Source organism: Ovis canadensis, chromosome 1 (assembly GCF_042477335.2).
Source record: "Ovis canadensis isolate MfBH-ARS-UI-01 breed Bighorn chromosome 1, ARS-UI_OviCan_v2, whole genome shotgun sequence".
In the NCBI taxonomy this organism is placed as follows: domain Eukaryota; kingdom Metazoa; phylum Chordata; class Mammalia; order Artiodactyla; family Bovidae; genus Ovis; species Ovis canadensis.
In genome coordinates this window covers 109,355,108-109,381,002 of record NC_091245.1, presented here as the reverse complement: position 1 = coordinate 109,381,002, position 25,895 = coordinate 109,355,108, and the positions used below count along the sequence as shown (strand labels likewise).

The 25,895-nt window shown below is 40.9% G+C and overlaps 3 pseudogenes; all 3 read left to right on the top strand.

The window, feature by feature from the left end:
* The first annotated feature begins 256 nt into the window (after positions 1–256).
* On the top strand, positions 257–2,099 carry LOC138429956 (TAF5-like RNA polymerase II p300/CBP-associated factor-associated factor 65 kDa subunit 5L pseudogene; annotated as a pseudogene).
* A 13,104-nt stretch (positions 2,100–15,203) lies between these two features.
* LOC138437199 (phosphatidylinositol-glycan biosynthesis class W protein-like) lies at positions 15,204–17,127 on the top strand (annotated as a pseudogene).
* A 5,410-nt stretch (positions 17,128–22,537) lies between these two features.
* On the top strand, positions 22,538–23,401 carry LOC138437147 (deoxycytidylate deaminase pseudogene; annotated as a pseudogene).
* Positions 23,402–25,895: the final 2,494 nt, after the last annotated feature.

Genomic DNA, 25,895 nt, shown 5'->3' with positions numbered 1-25,895 from the left:
ATGTGGGTTCAGTCCCTAGTCCAAGAAGTGCCCACGTGTCATGGTGCACCTAAGCCCAAGAGCCACAGCCACTGAAGCCCACGTGCCCTAGAGCTGGTGCTCCAGGACGAGAGAGGCCACTGCCATGAGGACCTGTGCGGTCCAGAGAGTGAGCAGCCCGCTCCTCGCAACTAGAGAAAGTTTACACGAGACCGCGGGGAACCAGCACAGCCAGGAATAAGATTAACAGAATTCCTGAGAAACTTTCTAATAGGTCATGAAACGGGTCCGCACGGAGCAGATCCAGATGGTCGTGTCCTGCTACCTCAAACGCCGGCAGTAGGGGGATGCGGACGGCCCGCTGAAGCAAGGCCTGCGGCTGTCGCAGAGCACCGAGGAGATGGCTCCCAGCCTCACAGTCCAATCCGAATCTGGTTGTACCAACATAGTGTCCGCAGCCCCTTGCCAGGCAGAGCCCCAGCAATATGAAGTACAGTTCGGACGGCTGCGGAATTTTCTCACTGATTCTGACTCCCAGCACAGCCATGAAGTGATGCCTCTCCTCTACCCTCTCTTTGTCTACCTCCACCTCAACCTGATCCAGAATAGTCCGAAGAGCACAGTGGAAAGCTTTTACAGCCGCTTCCATGGAATGTTTCTGCAGAACGCCAGCCAGAAGGATGTCATCGAGCAGCTCCAGACCACTCAGACCATCCAGGACATCCTAACTTCCTGCTGCGAGCCTTCCTGGACAACAAGTACGTGGTTCCTCTGCAGGAAGACAGCTACAACTACCTTCTCCGCTACCTCCAGAGTGACAACAACGCCGCGCTGTGCAGGATCCTCACCTGGCACATCCATCTGGATGTGCAGCCCTCCAAGAGGACGGACTACCAGCTCTACGCCAGTGGTGGCTCCTCCCGCGGCGAGGGTGGTGGCCTGGAGCCCGCCGACATGCCAGCGCCCATCCTGCAGAATGAGGCTGCGCTGGAGCTCCTGCAGGAGAGCATCAAGCGTGTCAAGGACGGTCCCCCTTCCCTCACCACCATCTACTTCTACACCTTCTACAACACAGAGCAGCTGCTGAACACTGCAGAGGTCTCCCCGGATAGCAAGCTGCTCGCAGCAGGCTTTGACAACTCCTGTATAAAACTGTGGAGTTTGCGTTCTAAGAAGTTAAAGTCCGAACCCCATCACGTAAATGTGTCCCGCATCCACTTGGCTTGTGATTTCCTAGAGGAGGAGGATGACGAGGACGACAACACAGGCACGGAGATGAAGGTCCTGCGGGGACACTGCGGGCCAGTGTACAGCACCAGGTTCCTCGCGGACAGCTCGGGGCTACTCTCCTGCTCTGAGGACATGTCCATCAGGTACTGGGACCTGGGCAGCTTCACCAACACCGTGCTGTACCAGGGCCACGCCTACCCCATGTGGGACCTGGACATCAGCCCGCAGAGCCTGTACTTCGCCAGCGGGTCCCACGACCGCACAGCCTGGCTGTGGTCATTTGATCGGACGTACCCACTGCGAATCTACGCCGGGCACCTGGCAGAGGTGGACTGCGTCAAGTTCCACCCCAATTCAAACTACTTAGCCATGGGCTCAACAGACAAGACAGTGCGGCTGTGGAGCACTCAGCAGGGGAACTCAGTGAGACTCTTCACGAGCCACCGCGGCCCTGTGCTCTCCCTGGCTTTTTCCCCCAACGGCAAGTACCTGGCATCAGCGGGTGAGGACCAGAGGCTGAAGTTGTGGGACTTGGCATCCAGGACCCTCTACAAAGAGCTGAGGGGCCACACGGACAACATCACCAGCTTCACCTTCAGCCCAGACAGCAGTCTGTTTGCATCCATGGACAACTCGGTGCTTGTCTGGGACATCTGAAGAGTGCACTGTAGCACACCCACCGACGGCTTGTCCAGCAAGCCCGTGGGCGTCTACACCAGCGAGATGAGTAATGTGCTGAGTGTGCAGTTCATGGCCTGCAACCTCCTGCTGGTGACTGGAATCACACAGGAAAATGAGGAACATTGATTTGGATCTTTGATATGACAGACTGGGGCGTGCGAAGGGCTCCATATGGCAAGTCTTAGGACAGACGGAATCACTGACTGACTGTGAAAGATTCCCCATGCCCCCCCTTGCCCTGCAGATATCCTGAAACCACCACTCTCCACTTAGCCCTGAAGTGTGGAAGGATAGGGGCAGGAAGGGTGGTGATGGGGAGCAAACATGAAATAGGAATCACGGAGATCCCACTGTGTCCTCCTGTGGCCTCTCCCTATCTCTGGTGTCAAGGTGCCCTTGCCTCGCTGGGGCTGCACTTGACCTGAGGATGTTTGCCAGGCACCCTCCCCGGGAGCATTGCCACAGGGTCACTGGGTGGGAGGGACTCTATACAGGTAGGAAAGTGGGAGTGAGAATTAGGAAAGGGGGCAGGATCATTCTGCAAACGTCTTTGCTTTTCTGTGATTACAGAGAACCAGGATTTTTTATTATTGTTATTATAATTATTATTGAGAAGAGGAAACCTAGCACTGGCAGAGGGGGCCTTCTCTGCTCTCATCTTTCAGGTTTTACTCCTGGCACTGGCTGTGATACTTGGAATTTTGAGGTTCAGGGAATTCAGAGAACTTGGTCGCACAGTGTATTGGGAGAAAGGGAAAATTCCTGGGTGACAGTTGGATCACTCCAGCTGTCATGCTTCTAGAAGTGGGTGGGCAGATTTGACTGAGAAAGTCTTGGGCTCTTACAGCAATGGTGGGAAAGAAAGAGTCTTTCTGTGGCTGCACTTCTGTTAACAATTTTCTTCCCCTAAAGGACGGATTGTGGTAAAGAAATGAAAATAATTAGAAGTGAAAAGTCAAAAGAAAGAATTAAAAAATGTTGAATTTCCCAATGATTCCGAGGTGTGGCTTTTCCAGCATCTTTTCCTCCTGAGATCATCCCTCCCACCTGCTTTGCAATAGCAGTTTAATGAACAGTCTGTGAAACAAATCTTAAGTACGAACACACATCGAAAGCTATGCTCTGAGGATGAAGCGACTTCTAATTTGTGGGAAAAGGATTAAATATTTCTGTTTTCTGAAAAATGTTATTTTGTATTTTGTTTTCTATTAAAATGTGTTTAGTTTCCAAAAAAAAAAAAATCCAACCTCTACTCTAGATTTTTAATCTTTACTTTTTGATGTTTGTTATCAATTTTGTACCTTTAAGAACCCAATCTTCAGTACCCATTTTTACTTGGGAGGGACATTACTGGCTTGACTGCTCTCTCCCCCTTTGGACTCTCCTTTTTCTCCACCAGGTCACCTCTATCTCCTCCCTCCCCCTTCTCTTCTCTACCCAACTCTGTGAATCTCTTTGTGTGTTCCTAACAGTGGAGAACACTTAGGGAACTGATTACTGGCTGGATCTGTCTTTCTCCTATTGATTCCCCCCTTTATCCTCCTGGCCACCTCTGTCTCCTTCCTCACTCTTCTCGTCTCTGTGTAACTCCATGAACATCTCTGAACGGTTCAGACTGTGGAATACACATAAGGAAGTGATTACTGGCTAGCTTGCTCTCTACTATTTTGATCCCACCTCATCTCATCCTGGTCACCTCCATCTCCCTCCTCCCTTTTCTCTTCTCCATGTAACTCTTGAACCTCTCTGGGTGTCCCTCACTGTGGAGAAACTTTTCATCTTTAACCTAGATGTTTTATCAATGGCGCTGTATAGATGGAGAAGTCTTGAGGCTACTGTATAAATAAGACTGAAAATGAGAAGAAGAAGGCTTAAGCCCAAATCCTGAGAAAACCAGAGAACTCCTGACTCCAGGGAACATTAATCGACAGGAGCTCATCAAACGCCTCAATAGCTACACTGAAACTAAGCACCACCCAAGGGCCAACAAGTTCCAGAGCAAGACATACCATGCAAATTCTGCCGCAACACAGGAACACAGCCCTGAGCTTCAATTTACAGGCTGCCCAAAGTCACTCCAAACCCACTGACATCTCATAACTCATTACTGGACTCTTCATTGCACTCCAGAGAGAAGAAATCCAGCTCCACCCACCAGAACACCGACACAAGTTTCCCTAACCAGGAAACCTTGACAAGCCACCTGTACAACCCCATCCACAGTGAGGAAACTCCACAATAAAGAGAACTCCACAAACTGCCAGGATACAGAAAGGACACCCCAAACACAGTAATAACAACAAGATGAAGAGACAGAGGAATACCCAGCAGGTAAAGGAACAGGATAAATGCCCACCAAACCAAACAAAAGAGGAAGATATAGGGAATCTACCTGATAAAGAATTCCAAATAATGATAGTGAAAATGATCCAAAATCTTGAAAACAAAATGGAATCACAGATAAATAGCCTGAAGACAAGGATTGAGAAGATGCAAGAAAGGTTTAACAAGGACCTAGAAGAAATAAAAAAGAGTCAATATATAATGAATAATGCAATAAATGAGATCAAAAACACTCTGGAGGGAACAAATAGTAGAATAACAGAGGCAGAAAATAGGATTAGTGAGGTAGAAGATAGAACGGTAGAAATAAAGGAAGCAGAGAGGAAAAAAGAAAAAACGAATTAAAAGAAATGAGGACACTATCTGGAACAATGTTAATCACCCCAACATTCAAATCATGGGAGTCCCAGAAGAAGAAGACAAAAAGAAAGACCATGAGAAAATATTTGAGGAGATAATAGTTGAACACTACCCTAAATGGGGAAGGAAATAATCACCCAAGTCCAAGAAACCCAGAGAGTCCCAAACAGGACAAACCCAAGGTGAAACACCACAGTTCAGTTTAGTTCAGTCACTCAGTCGTGTCCGACTCTTTGCGACCTCATGAATTGCAGCACGCCAGGCCTCCCTATCCATCACCAGCTCCCAGAGTTCACCCAAACTCATGTCCATCGAGTCAGTGATGCCATCCAGCCATCTCATCCTCTGTCGTCCCCTACTCCTGCCCCCAATCCCTCCCAGCATCAGAGTCTTTTCCAATGAGTCAACTCTTCGCATGAGGTGGCCAAAGTATTGGAGTTTCAGCTTTAGCATCAGTCCTTCCAAAAAACACCCAGGACTTATCTCATTTAGAATGGATCTCCTTGCAGTCCAAGGGACTCTCAAGAGTCTTCTCCAACACCCCAGTTCAAAAGCATCAATTCTTCGGCACTCAGCTTTCTTCACAGTCCAACTCTCACAACCATACATGATCAATGGAAAAACCATAGCCTTGACTAGACGGACCTTTGTTGGCAAAGTAATGTCTCTGCTTTTGAATATGCTGTCTAGGTTGGTCATAACTTCCCTTCCAAGGAGTAAGTGTCTTTTAATTTCATGGCTACAATCACCATCTGCAGTGATTGTGGAGCCCAAAAAGAATATTTCCCATGAAGTGATGGGACCGGATGCCATGATCTTCGTTTTCTGAATGTTGAGCTTTAAGCCAACTTTTTCACTCTCCTCTTTCACTTTCATCAAGAGGCTTTTGAGTTCCTCTTCACTTTCTGCCATAAGGGTGGTGTCATCTGCATATCTGAGGTTATTGATACTTCTCCTGGCAATCTTGATTCCAGCTTGTGCTTCTTCCAGCCCAATGTTTCTCATGATGTACTCTGCATATAAGTTAAATAAGCAGGGTGACAATATACAGCCTTGATGTGCTGCTTTTTCTATTTGGAACCAGTCTGTTGTTCCATGTCCAGTTCTAACTGTTGCTTCCTGACCTGCATACAGGTTTCTCAAGAGGCAGGTCAGGTGGTCTGGTATTCCCATCTCTCTCAGAATTTTCCACAGTTTCTTGTGATCCACACAGTTAAAGGCTTTCGCATAGTCAATAAAGCAGAAATAGACGTTTTTCTGGAACTCTCTTGCTTTTTCCGTGATCCAGAGGATGTTGGCAATTTGATCTCTGGTTCCTCTGCCTTTTCTAAAACCAGCTTGATCATCAGGAAGTTCACAGTTCACGTATTGCTGAAGCCTGGCTTGGAGAATTTTGAGCATTACTTTACTAGTGTGTGAGATGAGTGCAATTGTGTGGCAGTTTAAGCATTCTTTGGCATGGCCTTTCTTTGAGATTGGAATGAAAACTGACCTTTTCCAGTCCTGTGGCCACTGCTGAGTTTTCCAAATTTGCTGGCATATTGAGTGCAGCATTTTCACAACATCATCTTCCACGATTTGAAATAGCTCTACTGGGATTCCATCACCTCCACTAGCTTTGCTCGTAGTGATGCTTTCTAAGGCCCACTTGACTTCACATTCCAGTTGTCTGGCTCTAGATGTGTAATCACGCCATCGTGATTATCTGGGTCGTGAAGATCTTTTTTTGTACAGTTCTTCTGTGTATTCTTGCCACCTCTTCTTAATATCTTCTGCTTCTGTTAGGTCCATACCATTTCTGTCCTTTATCGGGCCCATCTTTGAGTGAAATATTCCCTTGGTATCGCTAATTTTCTTGAAGAAATCTCTAGTCTTTCCCATTCTGTTATTTCCCTCTATTTCTTTGCACTGATCTCTGAGGAAGGCTTTCTTATCTCTCCTTGCTATTCTTTGGAACTCTGCATTGGGCCCAAAACACATATTAATCAAATTAACAAAGATCAAATGCAAAGAACAAATATTAAAAGCAGCAACAACAACAAATAACACACAACGGGATTCCCATAAGGATAACAGCTGATCTTCCAATAGAAACTCTTCACGCCAGGAAGGAATGGTAGGACATACTTAAAGTGATGAAAGAAAATAACATACAGCCCAGGTTACTGTACCCAGCAAGGATCTCATTCAAATATGAAGGAGAAATCAAAAGCTTTACAGACAGGCAAAAGCTGAGAGAATTCAGCACCACCAAACCAGCTCTCCAACAAATGCTAAAGGATCTTCTCTAGACAGGAAATACAAAAAGGGTGTATAAACTCAAACCCAAAACAGTAAGGTAAATGGCAATGGGATCATACTTATCAGTAATCACCTTAAACGTAAATGGGTTGAATGCCCCAACCAAAAGACAAAGACTGGCTGAATGGATACAAAACCAAGACCCCTATATATGTTGTCTACAAGACACCCACCTCAAAACAAGGGACACATACAGACTGAAAGTGAAGGGCTGGGAAAAGATATTCCACGCAAATAGAGAGCAAAAGAAAGCAGGAGTAGCAATACTCATATCAGATAAAATAGACTTTAAAACAGTATAATATATAGCAATAAAAAATAGTATTACTGCTGAATGTCACATCATGAATAAACCTCACAAAAAAATTGTTGAATGATAGAAGGCAGACACAAATAGGTCTTACTGTAAGATTCTAGTAACATGAAGTTCAAAAACAGAATCAAAATTAAACTCTGGACATAGAGATCAGCATATTTGTTATTTTGAAAAGATGTTGACTGCAAGTGGAGCCATGAGGGGCTGAAAATATTCTTTATCAGGGCTAAGGGTTGTGTTTAAGTTCCTTCCAGAAAGCAGATCTAAAATAGGAAAGGTGAGAAAATCAAAGGACACTGCAATGACAAAGGAAGTTTTATAGGTAAGACTTTACTTAGGGACATGATACCAGGTATTAGGAGTGGGTGACTTGGCAAGTACAACAGGAGAGAAAGTCCAAACAATGGTGTATTATCAGAGTGGTCACCACTCTGGAAAACTAGGATCTGATCCCACTGGAAGCCTCTGAGGAATTCCATAGACTGTGGCTCAGTGCTGTAAGCCTGAGGGCTACAAGGGTAGCACATATCCATGACCTGGCTCATGTCCCCGAAGAGCCATGTTCCCCTGTGCACCAAGGAGTTTTCATTCCCCCACACTTGCAGTTTTGAGCATCCAAACATGATAAGCAGCTGCTCACAGATGTCCCAACCACATCATAAGAAAAGCCTTAGTGTAAAAATGCAGAAGATAGATAGTGCAGATGATGTTAGGTTCTCTAACCAGTTGTCATCTTAGCAATGGCTGGGGGAAAAATACTGGGCTGAGAAGATGTGAAGCATAAGAAGTGTCTGACACTATTTGATTTTTCCGAGCAAATAAAAAATATATTCACAAGATCAATCACTTTTTTTCATAGGAAAACTTACAATACACCAGTCTGGTCAGTAACTGTTTATCTCCCAGTGACATCTAGTGGTGAAATATGAACATTCACAAGATTCAGTTTACAGTTTTAAGGGTGTCTAAAAAGAAATTCCTCAGTAAATTCTATGTAGCCTAGTTTCACTCCATTCTGAATCAAAAGCTCAGTACCTGATGTATACAGGCACATGCAGTGACAGCTATTCATCTGTTGAGACCCTTATTTTAACCCACCACTTCAAGAAGAGCAGGCAAACTCACTTTAGTACCGTGTAAGTAATTATCAGTACATTAATGTGGGGAGCTTTATAATAAGACTTGGCTGTAAGTGGAGACTTTTATCTGACTTTGGGCTAATTCCCCCATATTTTTCCCATGGTTGCAATCAGCCTTAAATGTGATCTCTACATTGCATTTGTGATCTAAAAAATCCTAATTTCTCCAGCTTTTGGGAGTCACTCTAGTTAAACCTTCAAATTAAAATATCTATGAGAAAGTATACCAAGTAAATTCCTTTAATCCAATTTAATTCCATTATTCTAAAATCACAGTTAAATAGTTTTCCGATTTTATTTATATATTTATTAGAAGCATATTCATTGGGATCAATTTTTCATATGAAAAAATTACACATGGTAAAAACTATAAAGTCATGTAAAAAATTGTAGTCAAATGTTAAATATTACCTGTAAAAGTATTGCTTTTATCAGATTTTCTTCTTTTGTAGCCATTATTTCTACCGAAGGGATAGTTACTAGAGCCAGATATGAGAAAAAATCATACAGAGTTGGCCAATTTGAGAGGAGCAATGATCTTTATTTGAGGAACAGAGCCAGCCCCAGCTAGGGCCACAAGTCAAATATACTTATAATATTAGTTTTAAGCTTCTCTGTTAATTACAATATCTGCGTTTCTATGAATATGTTTATTTGGTTTATTTTTGTGTCCCATTTTTATCACATATCTCACAATGCTTTGTGATATACTAGACATTGTTTATAAATAGCAGTGGAGATATAATTACACAACTCTGCTTTATATTTATTTCCAGGAATGTGAAATCTCTTTCCAACATATGACTATTGAAGAGGTGATTATTCATATAATCACTATGTGAATCATGTTCATATATCACTATGTAGCAAGTTAATTTTAGCCTAAGGAAGCAATTTTTAATATTGACTTCATCTCTGATTAGCCTTCCTCCCAGTGCCACAGCTGTTCCTGTCCAAGTCTAATCTCTTTGATCTTATCAATACACCAATACTGAACTCACATGTTACAACTACTGAAGCCCTCATGCTCTGGAGTCCTGGAGCCTGGTGGAAGTCAGAGTTCAGTTTCATCATTTTGAATCCATGGTAGACAGCCCTTTTTTCTAGGCACCTAGTATATCCTCTAGTCTCATGTATTCTCTAGACTAGGTCCACAATCACTGTCCTTTACCCAGCAAAACAGGAAGGGTAAACCAGGGAGGACTGTTAGTCCAAGTGAATTATCACTACATTTGACAATCTTCAAGACTGCAGTCTCTCCAACATGTTCCCACTATTGTTAATCTTTCATCTGTCTCGGTCTTGGCAGGCTTTCTTCTCCAATGCTGCCTCCAGAAACTGCCATTTCTTGATAGTCATGTATAAAGAGCTCTTCTCTCTAAAAACCAGTCCACCTGGGGTTTTAATACACCCACCTCTTTTCAATAGTTTCATAAATAAGTACAAGTTCTATAATATCTAATTTTTTGGTGTTACCGTGTGGACAAAGATCTTCTACATCCTCTCATATCCTAGTCAGAAAATTGTTTATTGTATTTAAATTGTAGCCAAATAGTGAAGGAAATTATAGTTTCTTTATCTATAACTTGTCTGGTTCTTTCCATAATTATCTCCTCCTTGGTAAAAGGAAAAGAAAGAAGAAAAGAATGTAGTTCTCTTAAAACTTAGTGTGGAATCAAAAATTTCTTTTTTCTGCCATGAGCCTAAGAGAGCTTATGATAAAAATATAAACCAGATGGGATATATCCTTTGGGTCTATGATTCACAAAAGTTAAAATATGTCTAACTGCTCTCCTTCAAATGGAAAAAAACAAAATGTGTAGAAAATTTAAAAAAAAAAAAAAAAGCAAAAGACCACCAAAATTTTTAAAACAAATATTAACAGGGCTGAAGGGAAAATAGACAGTAATACAATAGTAGTATGGAAAATTAAAGGTCAGGAAGGGCGGTGGTGTGGAGATACCCCTCATCCAAGGTAAGGAGCAGCAGCTGTGCTTTGCTGGAGCAGCCATGAAGAGATACCCCACATCCAAGGTAAGAGAAACCCAAGGAAGACGGTAGGTGTTGCAAGAGGGCATCAGAAGGCAGAGACACTGAAACCATACTCACAGAAAACTAGTCAATCTAATCACACTAGGACCACAGCCTTGTCTAGCTCAATGAACTAAGCCACGCCCCTGGGGCAACCCAAGACGGGCGGGTCATGGTGGAGAGGTCTGACAGAATGTGGCCCACTGGAGAAGGGAATGACAAACCACTTCAGTATTCTTGCCTTGAGAACCCCATGAACAGTATGAAAAGGCAAAATGATAGGATACTGAAAGAGGAACTCCCCAGGTCAGTAGGTGCCCAATATGCTACTGGAGATCAGTGGAGAAATAACTCCAGAAAGAATGAAAGGATGGAGCCAAAGCAAAAACAATACCCAGTTGTGGATGTCACTGGTGATCGAAGCAAGGTCCGATGCTGTAAAGAGCAATATTGCATAGGAACTTGGAATGTCAGGTCCATGAATCAAGGCAAATTGAAGTGGTCAAACAAGAGATGGCAAAAGTGAACGTCGACATTCTAGGAATCAGTGAACGAAAATGGACTGGAATGGGTGAATTTAACTCAGATGACCATTATATCTACTACTGCGGGCAGGAATCTCTTCAGAAGAAATGGAGTAGCCATCATAGTCAACAAAAGAGTCCGAAATCCAGTACTTGGATGCAATCTCGAAAATGATAGAATGATCTCTGTTCGTTTCCAAGGCAAACCATTCAATATTATGGTAATCCAAGTCTATGCCTCAACCAATAATGCTGAAGAAGCTGAAGTTGAACAGTTCTATTAAGACCTATAAGACCTTTCAGAACTAACACCCAAAAAAGATGTTCTTTTCATTATAGGGGACTGGAATGCAAAAGTAGGAAGTTAAGAAACACCTGGAGTAACAGGCAAATTTAGCCTTGGAATGTGGAATGAAGCAGGGCAAAGACTAATAGAGTTTTGCCAAGAAAATGCACTGGTCATAGCAAACACCCTCTTCCAACAACACAAGAGAAGACTCTACACATGGACATGCCCAGATGGTCAACACCGAAACCAGTTTGATTATATTCTCTGCAGCCAAAGATGGAGAAGCTCTATACAGTCAACAAAAACAAGACCAGGAGCTGACTGTGGCTCAGATCATGAACTGCTTATTGCCAAATTCAGACTTAAATTGAAGAAAGTAAGGAAAACTGCTAGACCATTCAGGTACGACCTAAATCAAATCTTTTATGATTATACAGTGGAAGTGAGAAATAGATTGAAGGGCCTAGATCTGATAGATTAGAGTGCCTGATGAACTATGGAATGAGGTTCGTGACATTGTACAGGAGACAGGGATCAAGACCATCCCCATGGAAAAGAAATGCAAAAAAGCAAAATGGCTGTCTGGGGAGGGCTTACAAATAGCTGTGAAAAGAAGAGAAGCAAAAAGCAAAGGAGAAAAGGAAAGATATAAGCATCTGAATGCAGAGTTCCAAAGAATAGCAAGAATAGATAAGAAAGCCTTCTTCAGCAATCAATGCAAAGAAATAAAGGAAAAGAACAGAATGGGAAAGACTAGAGATCTCTTCAAGAAATTTAGAGATACCAAGGGAACATTTCATGCAAAGATGGGCTCGATAAAGGACAGAAATGGTATGGACCTAACAGAAGCAGAAGATATTAAGAAGAGGTGGCAAGAATACACAGAAGAACTGTACAAAAAAGATCTTCACGACCTGGATAATCACAATGGTATAATCACTCATCTAGAGCCAGACAACTGGAATGTGAAGTCAAGTGGGCCTTAGAAAGCATCACTATGAACAAAGCTAGTGGAGGTGATGGAATTCCAGTTGAACATTTTCAAATCCTGAAAGATGATGCTGTGAAAGTGCTGCACTCAATACGCCAGCAAATTTGGAAAACTCAGCAGTGGCCACAGGACTGGAAAAAGTCAGTCTTCATTCCAATCCCAAAGAAAGGAAATGCCAAAGAATGCTCAAACTACTGCACAATTGCACTCATCTCACACGCTATTAAAGTAATGCTCAAAATTCTCCAAGCCAGGCTTCAGCAATACATGAACCGTGAACTCCCTGACGTTCAAGCTGGTTTTAGAAAAGGCAGAGGAACCAGAGATCAAATTGCCAACATCCTCTGGATCACGGAAAAAACAAGAAAGTTCCAGAAAAACGTCTATTTCTGCTTTATTGACTATGCGAAAGCCTTGAACTGTGTGGATCACAAGAAACTGTGGAAAATTCTGAGAGAGATGGGAATACCAGACCACCTGACCTGCCTCTTGAGTAACCTATACGGAGGTCAGGAAGCAACAGTTAGAACTGGACATGGAACAGACTGGTTCCAAATAGGAAAAGGAGTATGTCAACGCTGTATATTGTCACCCTGCTTATTTAACTTATATGCAGAGTACATCATGAGAAACACTGGACTGGAAGAAGCACAAGCTGGAATCAAGATTGCTGGGAGAAATATCAATAACCTCAGATATGCAGATGACACCACCCTTATGGCAGAAAGTGAAGAGGAACTCAAAAGCCTCTTGATGAAAGTGAAAGAGGAGAGTGAAAAAGTTGGCTTAAAGCTCAACATTCAGAAAACGAAGATCATGGCATCTGGTCCCATCACTTCATGGGAAATAGATGGGGAAACAGTGGAGACAGTGTCAGACTTTATTTTGGGGGACTCCAAAATCACTGCAGATAGTGATTGCAGCCATGAAATTAATACACTTACTCCTTGGGAGGAAAGTTATGATCAACCTAGATAGCATGTTCAAAAGCAGAGACATTACTTTACCAACAAAGGTCCGTCTAGTCAAGGCTATGGTTTTTCCAGTAGTCATGTATGGATGTGAGTTGGACTGTGAAGAAAGCTGAGTGCCAAAGAATTGATGCTTTGAACTGCGGTGTTGCAGACTCTTGGGAGTCCCTTGGACTGCAAGGAGATCCAACAAGGCCATCCTATAAGTCCTGGGTGTTCTTTGGAAGGACTGATGCTAAAGCTGAAACTCCAATACTTTGGCCACCTCATGTGAAGAGTTGACTCATTGGAAAAGACTCTGATGCTGGGAGGGATTGGGGGCAGGAGGAGAAGGGGATGACAGAGGATGAGATGGCTGGATGACATCACCAACTCGATAGATGCGAGTCTGAGTGAACTCCGGGAGTTGGTGATGGACAGGGAGGCCTGACATGCTGCGATTCATGGGGTCACAAAGAGTCAGACAATACTGAGCGACTGAACTGAACTGAACTACTGCTGCTAGGTCGCTTCAGTCGTGTCCGACTTTGTGTGACCCCATAGACGGCAGCCAACCAGACTCCTCCATCCATGGGATTTTTCAGTCAAGAGTACTGGAATGGGTTGCCATTGTCTTCTCTGAGATACTAGAAAGTAGCAAATAAATTTCTAGAAACATCCAACCAACCAAGACTGAATCATAAAAAAAAAAAAAAAATACTAAATCTGAACAGACCAATAACAACTGAGACTGAATCAGCAATCAAGAACCTCCACAAAAATAAAAAGAAACCTCTGATAAATTCTACCAAAAATTTATAAAATAATTAACACTAACTTTCTCCAACTCTTCTCAATAATTGAAGAGGGACCACTTCCAAGCTCATCTTATGAAGACAACATTACTCTGACACAAAAGGCAGACAAGGACACTACAAGAAAAGAAAACCACAGGCCAATATCTCTTATGAACATGAATATAAAATTCCTCAACAAAATAAGAACAAACAAAATTCAATACTGTGTTAAAATAGTACTACACAGGGCTTCCCTGGTGACTCAATGGCAAAGAATCTGCCTGCCAGTGCAGGAGACATGGGCTTGATCCCTGGTCCCAGAAGATCCCACATGTAGGCCCGTGCACCACAACTATTGAGCCTGTGTTTTAAGACCAGCAAGCTGCAACTACTGCGCTCATGTGCTGCAACTACTGAAACCCTCACACTCTGGAGCCCATGCCCCACAACAAGAGAAGGCATTGCAATAAAAGGCTGGGGCACCAAAATGAAGAGTGACCCTCACTAGCCACTACTAGAGAAAAGCCCAAACAGCATCAAAGACCCAACACAGCCAAAAATACATAAATAAAATTATTTTTAAAAAAGGAATATTGCATCATGATCAAGTGGGATTTACTCCTGGAACGCAAAGATGGTTCAACATACACAAATCAATAAATGTGATACACAACATTAACAAAATACAAATTGAAAATTGTATGATTATCTTAATAGATTCAGAAAAGGCCTTTGACAAAATTCAGCAACCTTTCATGATAAGGAAAATAACTCTCAATAAATTAGATACAGATGGAATATACCTCAACATAGTAAAGGCAGTATATTACAAATCAACAGCTAAAATCATGCTCAGTGTTGAAAACCTGAAAGCTTTTCCTCTTTGATTAGGTACAAAACAAAGATACACACTCTAGCCATTTTAAGTCAACATAGTACCTGAAGTTTTCTGGCCAGAGCACTTAGATAAGGAAAAATTTTAAGGCATCTAAATTAGAAAAAAAGTAAAACTGTTTCTATTTGCAGATGACAATCTTTTATATAGAAAACCCTAAAAACTCAACCAAAAAACTGAAACTAATAAACAAATTTAGTAAAATTGAAAGGTGCAAAAATCAATATACAAAATATCAGTTGCATTTCCAAATATTAACAATGAACTCCTGGAAAAAGAAATTAAGAAAACAATCCCCTTTACAATAAAATTAAAAAGAATAAAATTCTTGCAAATAAAGTTAACCAAGGAGGTAAAAGGTCAGTATATTCAGGTCCATGAGACACTTGAGCCATGAACTGACACTCTGGATAAGTGGCCAGAACCCACAGCTCCTCCCCTGGGGCAGAGCACACATTCAGCGCAGGGCATCCCTGACTCATCAGGGACATGAGAATCCAGAATTGGGGGCTCTCTGGTGGACAAAATATTTTGAAACCCTGGATAAGAAGAAAAATTCTCAACAGCAGATGAAGGAAACTTTTGTCAGTGACCACAATGGAACAAGCATTCTGGAAATCACTGAGGGCTTGGGCTTGCCTACACTTCTCATCCTGTGCAGAGGGCTTGGGATCATTTTCTCACAGCACTTATCTTTTTCTTCACACACTTGGAGAACATGATTCTTCATTGACTTTGCTTTCTTAATAGTTCCCCTGGTAACAATTTTGACCATTTTCTCTACATTTGTTCTCCTTGAGCATCTTGTAATTATCTTCGGGGCCGGGCTGTTCTATAAAATATGCTGCAAGAAAACTTGATATGTCAGAATGCTTGCCTGGAAAATTCTTGAAAGTCAGTCTGGATTCAGAATACATTCCAGGCATCTCTTGTTTTCATGTAATTGACAGTGCATTTACTGCTGTTGCCATTTTGGCTATAAACTTCCCATGTTTTCCTAGCTGCTGCTAATTAGTCACGTGAGTCATGTCCGACTCTGTGCGACCCCAGAGACGGCAGCCCACCAAGCTCCCCTGTCCCTAGGATTCTCCAGGCAAGAACACTGGAGTGGGTTGCCATTTCCTTCTCCAATGCTTGAAAGTGAAAAGTGAAAGTGAAGTCGCTCAGTCGTGTTCAACTTCTAGCGACCCCATGAACTGCAGCCTACCAGGCTCCTCTGTCCATGGGATTTTCCAGGCAAGAGTACTGGAGTGGGGTGCCATCTCCTTCTCTGTTTTCCTAGAAGACTTCCTAAAACCGGGCTGTATGGGATAGGAGCAATGGATTTTGAAATAGGAGGATTTCTTTTGAGGACTGCAATGATTTCTCCAAAGATTAGAAGAAAATATACAAAGGGTCCAGATTTTATTTTACAAAGTCACTGTACTCTGGCCATTAGTCTTCCTAGGGATGGTATGATTAATTATTATAAGACCTGTAGGATCTCAGAAACATTTAACTGAGTATCGAGTTCAATGGAACATTTCCTTTACCTTAATAGTTGTGAAATTGATAGCATCACAGGTTTTGATTACTTTTCCCCTAAATAAACCCTTGATTGTGGCCATCAGCATTATTGTATTATACCAACTAGCCTTGATTTTACCCATTGAAAAGATTAATTTTGTATGGCACAGGGGTTGGTTTACTAAATACCAACAGTGAAAAAATAACCTCTACCTTGTGGTATATCACAGTACTCATGGCTAGTGTTCAAACAGGGTCATATGAACTTAAAAAAAGAAATCATTTATCAAAGACTGGATAAAAGTAACATATAATCTGCTGACATCTATTGGCCTCTTCATATCACTTAACATAGTTCAGGTAAATGTAGAAGTAGCATCTTAAAGAATGGACAGCTTAGCCTTTTATATTTGGGTAATTGCTTCTTACCTGATCCTCCTTAGTAGTTTAATACTGGGTGATATAATTTTGAGTTTTGCCAAATTTCTAATTAAGGGTACAGTATTACCATGTTCTTGAAAATTTATTCCATCACATGCCGCAAATAAAAAGCATTCAGAATATCTACTCTCTGAAGCTGAAAGAAAACCCACTCTTTGTTTAATCACAGCAATGAACAGAACAAATTAATTTTTTCTTGCTGTCAAATGTAACGAAGACAAAATCAACCTGTTAGTACATACATTACACAGAAGTACATTGTGGGCTTTATTTGTGCTCAACCTCTGTATGTTTATCAACTGTTTAATTATATAGGTACTGCATTTGCAAGACAAGACTATAAAATCTTGGTGATCAATAGGGGTAGGATATGTTTTGAACAATATTATTTTAATGAGGAAGAGAAAACATAAAATGTGAAGAAAATAGGACTTTTGAAACCCAACGTTAACTATAATTTATTATAAAATTTTTTCATTACTACTCTAACAGTAATGATGCTTAATATTTCAAATGTATCTCAACACTACGTAAAACAAACCAACACAGAAGAAACAAAGCATTGTGACTTGTTAGGATATATAAATTCCAATATTTTAAAGAAACTGTTGTGTTTATAGTTGTGACACTAGAAGATTAAAGGAATGAGAAGGAGGAGTTTTACTTTCCATCTTATGTTACCTATTATGAGTCTGTACTTTTACAGTATGAATCACTTTTATAATATTTACATTTTAAAATCTCAATTGTGAAATTGTAAAAAAAATTTTAAGACATTGGTAAAAGGAATTGAAGACAAAAATAAATGGGATGATAATCCATATTCATAGGTTGGAAGAATTAATAATGTTAAAATATCCATGCTACCCAAAATAATCATTCAGTTCAGTTCAGTTCAGTCGCTCAGTCGTGTCCGACTCTTTGCAACCCCATGAATCGCAGCACACCAGGCCTCTCTGTCCATCACCAACTCCCGAGTTCACTCAGACTCACGTCCATCAAGTCTGTGATGCCATCCAGCCATCTCATGCTCAGTCATCCCCTTCTCCTCCTGCCCTCAATCCCTCCCAGCATCAAAGTCTTTTCCAGTGAGTCAACTCTTCACATGAGGTGGCCAAAGTATTGGAGTTTCAGCTTTAGCGTCATTCCTTCCAAAGAAATCCCAGGCCTGATCTCCTTCAGAATGGTCTGGTTGGATCTCCTTGCAGTCCAAGGGACTCTCAAGAGTCTTCTCCAACACCACAGTTCAAAAGCATAAATTCTTCAGCGCTCAGCCTTCTTCACAGTCCAACTCTCACATCCATACATGACCACAGGAAAAACCATAGCCTTGACTAGAAGGACCTTAGTCAGCAAAGTAATGTCTCTGCTTTGGAATATGCTATCTAGGTTGGTCATAACTTTTCTTCCAAGGAGTAAGCGTCTTTTAATTTCATGGCTGCAATCACCATCTGCAGTGATTTTGGAGCCCCCCAAAATAAAGTCTGACACTGTCTCCACTGTTTCTCCATCTATTTCCCATGGAGTGATGGGACCAAATGCCATGATCTTCATTTTCTGAATGTTGAGCTTTAAGCCAACTTTTTCACTCTCCTCTTTCACTTTCATCAAGAGGTTTTTGAGTTCCTCTTCACTTTCTGCCATAAGGGTGGTGTCATCTGCATATCTCAGGTTATTGATATTTCTCCCAGCAATCTTGATTCCAGCTTGTGCTTCTTCCAGTCCAGCATTTCTCATGATGTACTCTGCATATAAGTTAAATAAGCAGGATGACAATATACAGCCTTGACATACTCCTTTTCCTATTTGGAACCAGTCTGTTGTTCCCTGTCCTGTTCTAACTGTTACTTCCTGACCTGCATACAGGTTTCTCAAGAGGCAGGTTAGGTGGTCTGGTATTAGATCTTGTAAAATCGCTATCAAAATTTCATTGGAATTTTCATAGGAATACAACAAACAATCCTAAAATTTATATAAAGCCACAAAACACTTTGAGTAGTTAAAGCAAACTTGAGAAAGAACAAAGCTGGAGTCATCACACTTCCTGATTTCAAATTACATTACAAAGTTTTAGTAATCAAAACAGTGTGGCACTGGCATAAAAATAGACACATGGATCAGTGGAATAGAATAGAAATCCCAGTAGTAATCTCATGCATTTATGGTTAATTAATTTTTTATGAAGGCACCAATAATATACAATGGGGAAAGGATAGTCTCTTCAATAAATGGTGCTGGGATATCTACATGCAAAAGAGTGAAACTAGATTTTTATATTACACTGCCCATAAAAATCAACTCAAAATTGATTAAAGATTTTGATGTAAGACCTAAAACTGTTAAAACCACAGAATAAAACAGGGATAAGCACCTTAACATTGGTATTGGCAATAATTTATTTTAATATATTATTGCTGATAAAAATATCAATAACTTCAGATATGTGGATGATATCACTCTAATGATTGAAAGCAAGGAGGAAATAAAGAATCTCTTGATGAGAGTGAAAGAAGAGAGTGAAAAAACTGGCTAAAAACTCAACATTTGAAAAACAAAGATCATGCCATCTGGTGCCATCACTTCAAGTCAGATAGATTGTAGAAAAAGTGGAAACAGTGACAGATTTTATTTTTTTGGGCTCCAAATCAATGAGGACAGTGACTACAGCCATGAATTTAAAAGACTCTTTCTCCTTGAAAGGAATACTATGGCAAATCTAGACAGTGTATTAAAAAGCAGAGAGATCACTTTGCCAACAAAGGCCCATATTGTCAAAGCTATGGTTTTTCCAGTAGTCATGTATGCATGTGAGAGTTGGACCATTAAAGAAGGCTGAGCACTGAAGAATTGATGTCTTTGAATTGTGGTAGAGAAGACTCTTGAGAGTCACTTGGACACCAAGAAGATCAAACCAGTCAATTATAAAGGAAATTCATCTGGTATATTCATTGGAAGGACTGATGCTGAAGTTAAACCTCCAATACTTTGGCCACCTAATGTGAAGAGCTAACTCACTGAAAAAAAAATCTGATGCTGGGAAAGATTGAAAACAAAAGAAGAGGGCGGCAGAGGATGAGATAGCATCACCAACTCAATGGACATGAGCTGAGCAAACTCTGAGAGATAGTGAAGGACAGGGAAACCTGGTATGCTGCAGCTCATGGGGTTGCAAAGAGTTGGACACAGCCTAGTCACTTAACAACACCAATGGTACCAAAAGCAAAGGCAACAAAAGCAAAAATAACAACTGGGACTACACCAACTAAAAAGCTGCTAAGTAGCAAATGAAGCCATCAAACTAAATGAACATACAGCCTATGGAATGGGAGAAAATATTTACAAAGGATATATTTAATAAGAAGTTATTATCCAAAATATACAAAGAACTCATACAACTCATAAGCAAAAATAATAATCAATTTAAAATAGGCAAAGAACCTGAATATACATTTTTCCAAAGAAAACAGGTATTTTAAAAGTTCCTCAACTTGACTTATCATCAAGAAAATGAAAATCTAAATTTTGTTTAACCACAGGACCTGCGATAACCTTTAACCCATGAAAGAACATGTCCTGATTTGCAGCCCATAGAGTCACATGTAAATTCCTGACATGACTTCTCCAGCAATGCCTGGGATCAGCAGTTCTCTTTGCTTGCTTCCCGGTGCCTTCCTCTTTGTTGTTGTTCAGTCACTCAGTCATGTCCGACTCTTTGCCACCCGGTGGACTACAGCATGCCAGGCTTCCCTATCCTTCACTATCTCCTGGAATTTGCTCAAGCTCCTGTCCATTGAGTCGGTGATGCCATTCAACCATCTCATCCTCTGTCACCTGCTTCTCCTACTGCCTTCAATCTTTCCCAGCATCAGGGTCGTTTCCAGTGAGTCAGCTCTTTGCTTCAGGTGACCAAAATATTTGAGATTCAACTTCAGCATCCAATGAATATTCAAGGTTTATTTCCTTTAAGATTGACTGGTTTGATCTCTGCAATCCAAGAGACTCTCAAGAGTCTTCTCCAACATCACAGTTCGAAAGTATCAATTCTTCGGCATTCAGCCTTTTTTATCACCCAGCTTTCACATCCGTACATGACTACTGGAAAAACCTTCCTCTAGTTTTCCCCTCAATGTGACCCTGGAGGGGCTTTCCAGACTCCCGCTTTTTTGGTTCTAATTGACCAGTCAGCCTTAACCTGGGAACCCCAAAGCATGCCACCCAAAGACCCTAATGAAGGCACGTACCCCACATCTGGCTCTCTGTATGCACCCTACCTTGACCTCCTGATGTGGTCCCTCTGCTGCTGCTGCTGCTGCTGCTGCTGCTGCTGCTGCTGCTGCTGCTGCTGCTGCTGCTGCTGCTAAGTTGCTTCAGTCCTGTCTGACTCTGTGCGACCCCATAGATGGCAGTCCACCAGGCTCCCCCGTCCCTGGGATTCTCCAGGCAAGAACGCTGGAGTGGATTGCCACTTTCTTCTCCGATGCATGAAAGTGGAAAGTGAAAATTGAAAGGGAAGTCACTCAGTCGTGTCCGACTCTTCGACCCCGAGAACTGCAGCCTACCAGGCTCCTCCATCCATGGGATTTTCCAGGCAAGAATACTGGAGTGGGTTGCCATTACCTTCTCTGTGTTCCCTCCAGGCTTGCCAAATACCTCCAGGACCTGTGAGTAGTAAACCTCTATTTCAATTCCTCTCCTGGTCTGTTGTTGAACATCAGCTCACCTTATGCTCCACTTAACAAGGGCAACCTTAAAAAAAAATCATAACAAAATACATATAGTGGAACATATTCAGCCTTTAAAAAGAAAGAAATCCTTCCATTTGTGACAGCATAGGTAAGCACAGAGAGCATTATGCTAAATCAGCCAGACAAAAACAAGACAAGTACTGAATGGTATCATTCATATGTGGAATATTTTTTTTAAGTCAAGTTCATAGTAAAAGTTATTAGCAACAGAGTATAAAATGGTGGTTACCAGTAACTATGGGATGGGGGAATGAGAAGTTGGTAAAAGGGTACAACCTTTGAATTATAAGATAAATAAATTCTAAGGATCTAAGGCAGTGTATGATGACTAGAGTTGATAATACTGTATTGTATAATTGAAATTCACTAAGACAGTAGAACTTGGCTCTCTTACATAAAAAGATCAAAATGTGACGTGATATGCGTGTTAATCAACTCAGTTGTGGGAAGACTTTCACAATATGTATGTACATCAAATCATCATGTTTTGCACTTTAAATATATTATAATTTTGTCAAGCAAAGCTCAATGAACCTGAAAGAAGTTATTTGGGTCTGTATAAAATTCTACATCTAAAAATTAGGAAGTGCATGAGCTCCTCAAGCATACAACAGGACGGGAGGAGGGAGGGGGGTTCAGGATGGGGAACACGTGTATACCTGTGGTGGATTCATGTTGATATATGGCAAAACCAATAGAATATTGTAAAGTAATTAACCTCCAATTAAAATAAATAAATTTATATTAAAAAATCAAATATATAAATGGCTATGTTCTAAGTCATAAAGTTGCAATACTTTTCAATGAACAGGTAGCTTATAAACTCTGTTCACATTCTCTGATCATAGCATCACTAACCTAAAATTAATAACAAAAAAGTAAGTGCTTAAATTTCCATATACTTGGTTTACAAACCTACTTCTGGGGAATTTATTAGTCAAAAGAGAAAATATGCTGAAAATTTCTTAAAAACTTAAGACCAAAGAACAATAAAAATATTGCACATCAAAACTTGTGAGATGTACAGTTTTACTGTCCGGTTTCTGAAGGTAGATTCTATGTAAATTAGATTAATATTTTTGTTTTGTTGCTCAAATCTTTTATATCTATGCTGATTTTTTTGGCTACTGTACTTACTAATAATTGTGAGAGATGTATTGAAAGCTCCCTTGAAAGTCCATCAATTTTTGACTAAAGTGGTATTTCAAGAGAAATCTGTAGACTTTAAAATGTTTGTATTGGAACAAGGAAACACTGAAATTTTGTGAGCTAGATGACCTGTTTAAGACATTGCCAATTGCCTGGGCATGCTTTGGTTGTGGTAACAGGAACTTGCATGTTTGCAGATCCTGGACAGCAGGTTGACTGGGGGTCAGCCATGAGAACCCAGCTTGAGTGAAATTTCCTGAAAAAAAGGAATGACTATATGTAATGGTCTGAATTTTGGATGACAATGGCCTTCTTATTGTCAGCACGGAAAAGCAAAGATCCGAATTCCCAAGTCAGAGCCTGAATCCCAAAGGCAGAAAACAAGATAGTAGGGATTAGATACAATAGCAATGACCTGCTACCTTGGAGAGTAATCTGGGAACCAAATATCTTTACATGTGCCATTATGAGCTCAATGTCATCACAAACAAACATTTGGCTGATATGAAAGGCTATACTGTGTGTTGCCTTGTTCCCGTGTAATGAATGCATAGAATGTCATCCAGGACAATATAAAAGAAGCTATTTCCATGTCTGATAAATACCATGATAGTGATAAGACAACAGCTGTGAGGCTCATATTTAACATGACTAGGTTCACATTCAGGAAATTCACACTGAAGCACAACAAGAGTGTTACTGACTTTTCAATTAACAGCAGATGGAGCCAGTAATTTCTGTGAGCCACATCTCATTAAATCTCTAGTAAACTGGGATTACTATCTGCTAAGAAACTCCTAATGCCTTTCTTCTTGAATTTACACATGACTTTTTAACAGTCAGCACAGCAAAAGTGCACATCTGAAAAATGTAAAGCCTCAAATCTTGCTCTCTCTCCTGTCACATGAAATCTACATCTATTTAAACTATTGATTTAGGGTTTAAAATAAAGGTCTGTCATCTATGGATTGAATGAGGGTAACCCCCTCTTTTGTATCCTTGTTTCCTGGGATGCTGGTGGTTCTGCAGAAGGGCATCAGTTATCTGTCATTCGCTACACATCAGCAATTGCTCTTCTGGAAGGACAATTAAATGATTGTTGTGTTCTTAGTGGGATGAGCAGATACACCTATGTGAACATCTGGCCCAAATGAAGATCATATGTAGTGTCCTTGGGGGAAAAAATAGGGCCCAAATGATAGCAGCATTGAAGAATTTGCTTTAGAGGGTTTAGGAAAACACACCTGCCCACACGAAAACCTAGATTAAAAACACATCTGTCCTGATAAGTGCTATGTCGTGGACGTACATCTTACTAGGCAGCAATTAGAAACAACAAATTAGATATGCATGTAGCAGTAGACGGAGAAGGTAATGGCAACCCACTCCAGTACTCTTGCCTGGAAAATCCCATGAACGGAGGGGCCTGGTAGGCTGCAGTCCATGGGGTCATGAAGAGTCGGACACTTACTGAGTGACTTCACTTTCACTTTTCACTTTCATGCATCGGAGAAGGAAATGGCAACCCACTCCAGTGTTCTTGCCTGGAGAATCCCAGGGATGGCAGAGCTTGGTGGGCTGCTGTCTGTGGGGTCGCACAGAGTCGGACATGACTGAAGTGACTTAGGAGTAGCAGTAGAGACAAATATTAAAACAATGTTTAGGGAAAAAAAAGGTAAGAAAGGTAAGAGATAGATAAATAGAAATGACAGACATATCAAACACCATTTGTGAAATTTTTTATTTTTGTTTATTTATTTTAATTGGAGGCTAATTACATTACAATATTGTAGTAGGTTTTGTGCCATACATTGACATACATGTGTCCCCCATCCTGAGTCCCCCTCCCAGCTCCCTCCCCATCGCATCCCTCAGGGTTGTCCCAGTGCACCGGCTTTGAGTGCCCTGTTTCATGCACTGCACTTGGACTACTGATCTATTTCACATATGGCAATATACATATTTCAATGCTATTCTCGCAAATCATCCCACCCTCGCCATCTCTAAAACACATGCACACAGAACAATTAAGGACATAAATAAAAAGTTACCTATGAAACATTTGAAAATAGTTACCCATGAATGAAACTGGGAATGGAGTTGGCTAATGAGATTAAAGGCAATAAATCAGTTAAACAAAAAAAATTCTTTCCCAGACTAAGCATGCTAATATGCCATCGACTAAGAAATATAACTAACTCGACCATCTGTAACTGAAGTCCAACAGACAAATACAAATCCATAATAAAATATTTGCAAGGTGTCACAGAAACCATGAATGAGAATTGCTATGTATACAGGATCTAGAATTTCTATGCTATGTGTGGTATGCAATAAATATGTGGAACCGTGAAGGAAGTGCAAGCTGAGTGCAGATTCATAGTTTCATACTTCAAAGAGGTATGAACAGAGAAACATTAAAATTAGATTTAAGGACTTTCAACTCAACTAGCTTAATTAAATTTTTAAAAATAGACTTCACTGTAATAACACTAGCAGCTGTGTCCTAAATAAATGGTTTTATTTTTTCAATTATATTCTTCTATAAAGTGTGATTTATCTTTTCAATACTATTCTGAAAATTTTCTAAATCTGCTAATTTGGTTGAGTTTTCTTTCTTGGTAAAAATAAGACAAATATGAATTCTGATTATATCATAAATTTACCATCAGAATAGGTAAGAAAGGTTCACAAGTCCATCTATATCACCACCTAAGACTACCATTCAATCACTTATAGCCCAAATTAATTGTAAACGATGAATAATTTTTACCAAAAACAGATATAATAAGGAATGTTCTTTATTCTCTTCATACTTTGGATCATCTGTGCACTGGAGAGCTACAATTAACAAAAGTTACCTTATTCCAGGGGTCAGCAAATTATAGCCCATGGTCTTATTCCAGCCTGTCACCTCTTTTTGAATGGCCCATAGACTAAGAATGGTTTTATGGCCTCTTGGCCAGCAGTGTCACCCAGATATTCTATTTTATGCTCCTTGGCCAGCCCAAGATGAAAGACAATGGTATCCAGGCCAGGGTAGGGGGACCATGACTTGCCTGCAGAGCACTCCACGGTCTTGAGTCCACAGCTTTCCAACCTTTCTTGGGTTAAATGATACTCCTGGGAGATGACAGCTTGAAAAAGTTGAAGTCACTTGGCAGAATATTGCTGCTCCCCCATTTTTTAAGCGTTCTTATGGAGAATTGAGCATATACAAAAAAGACA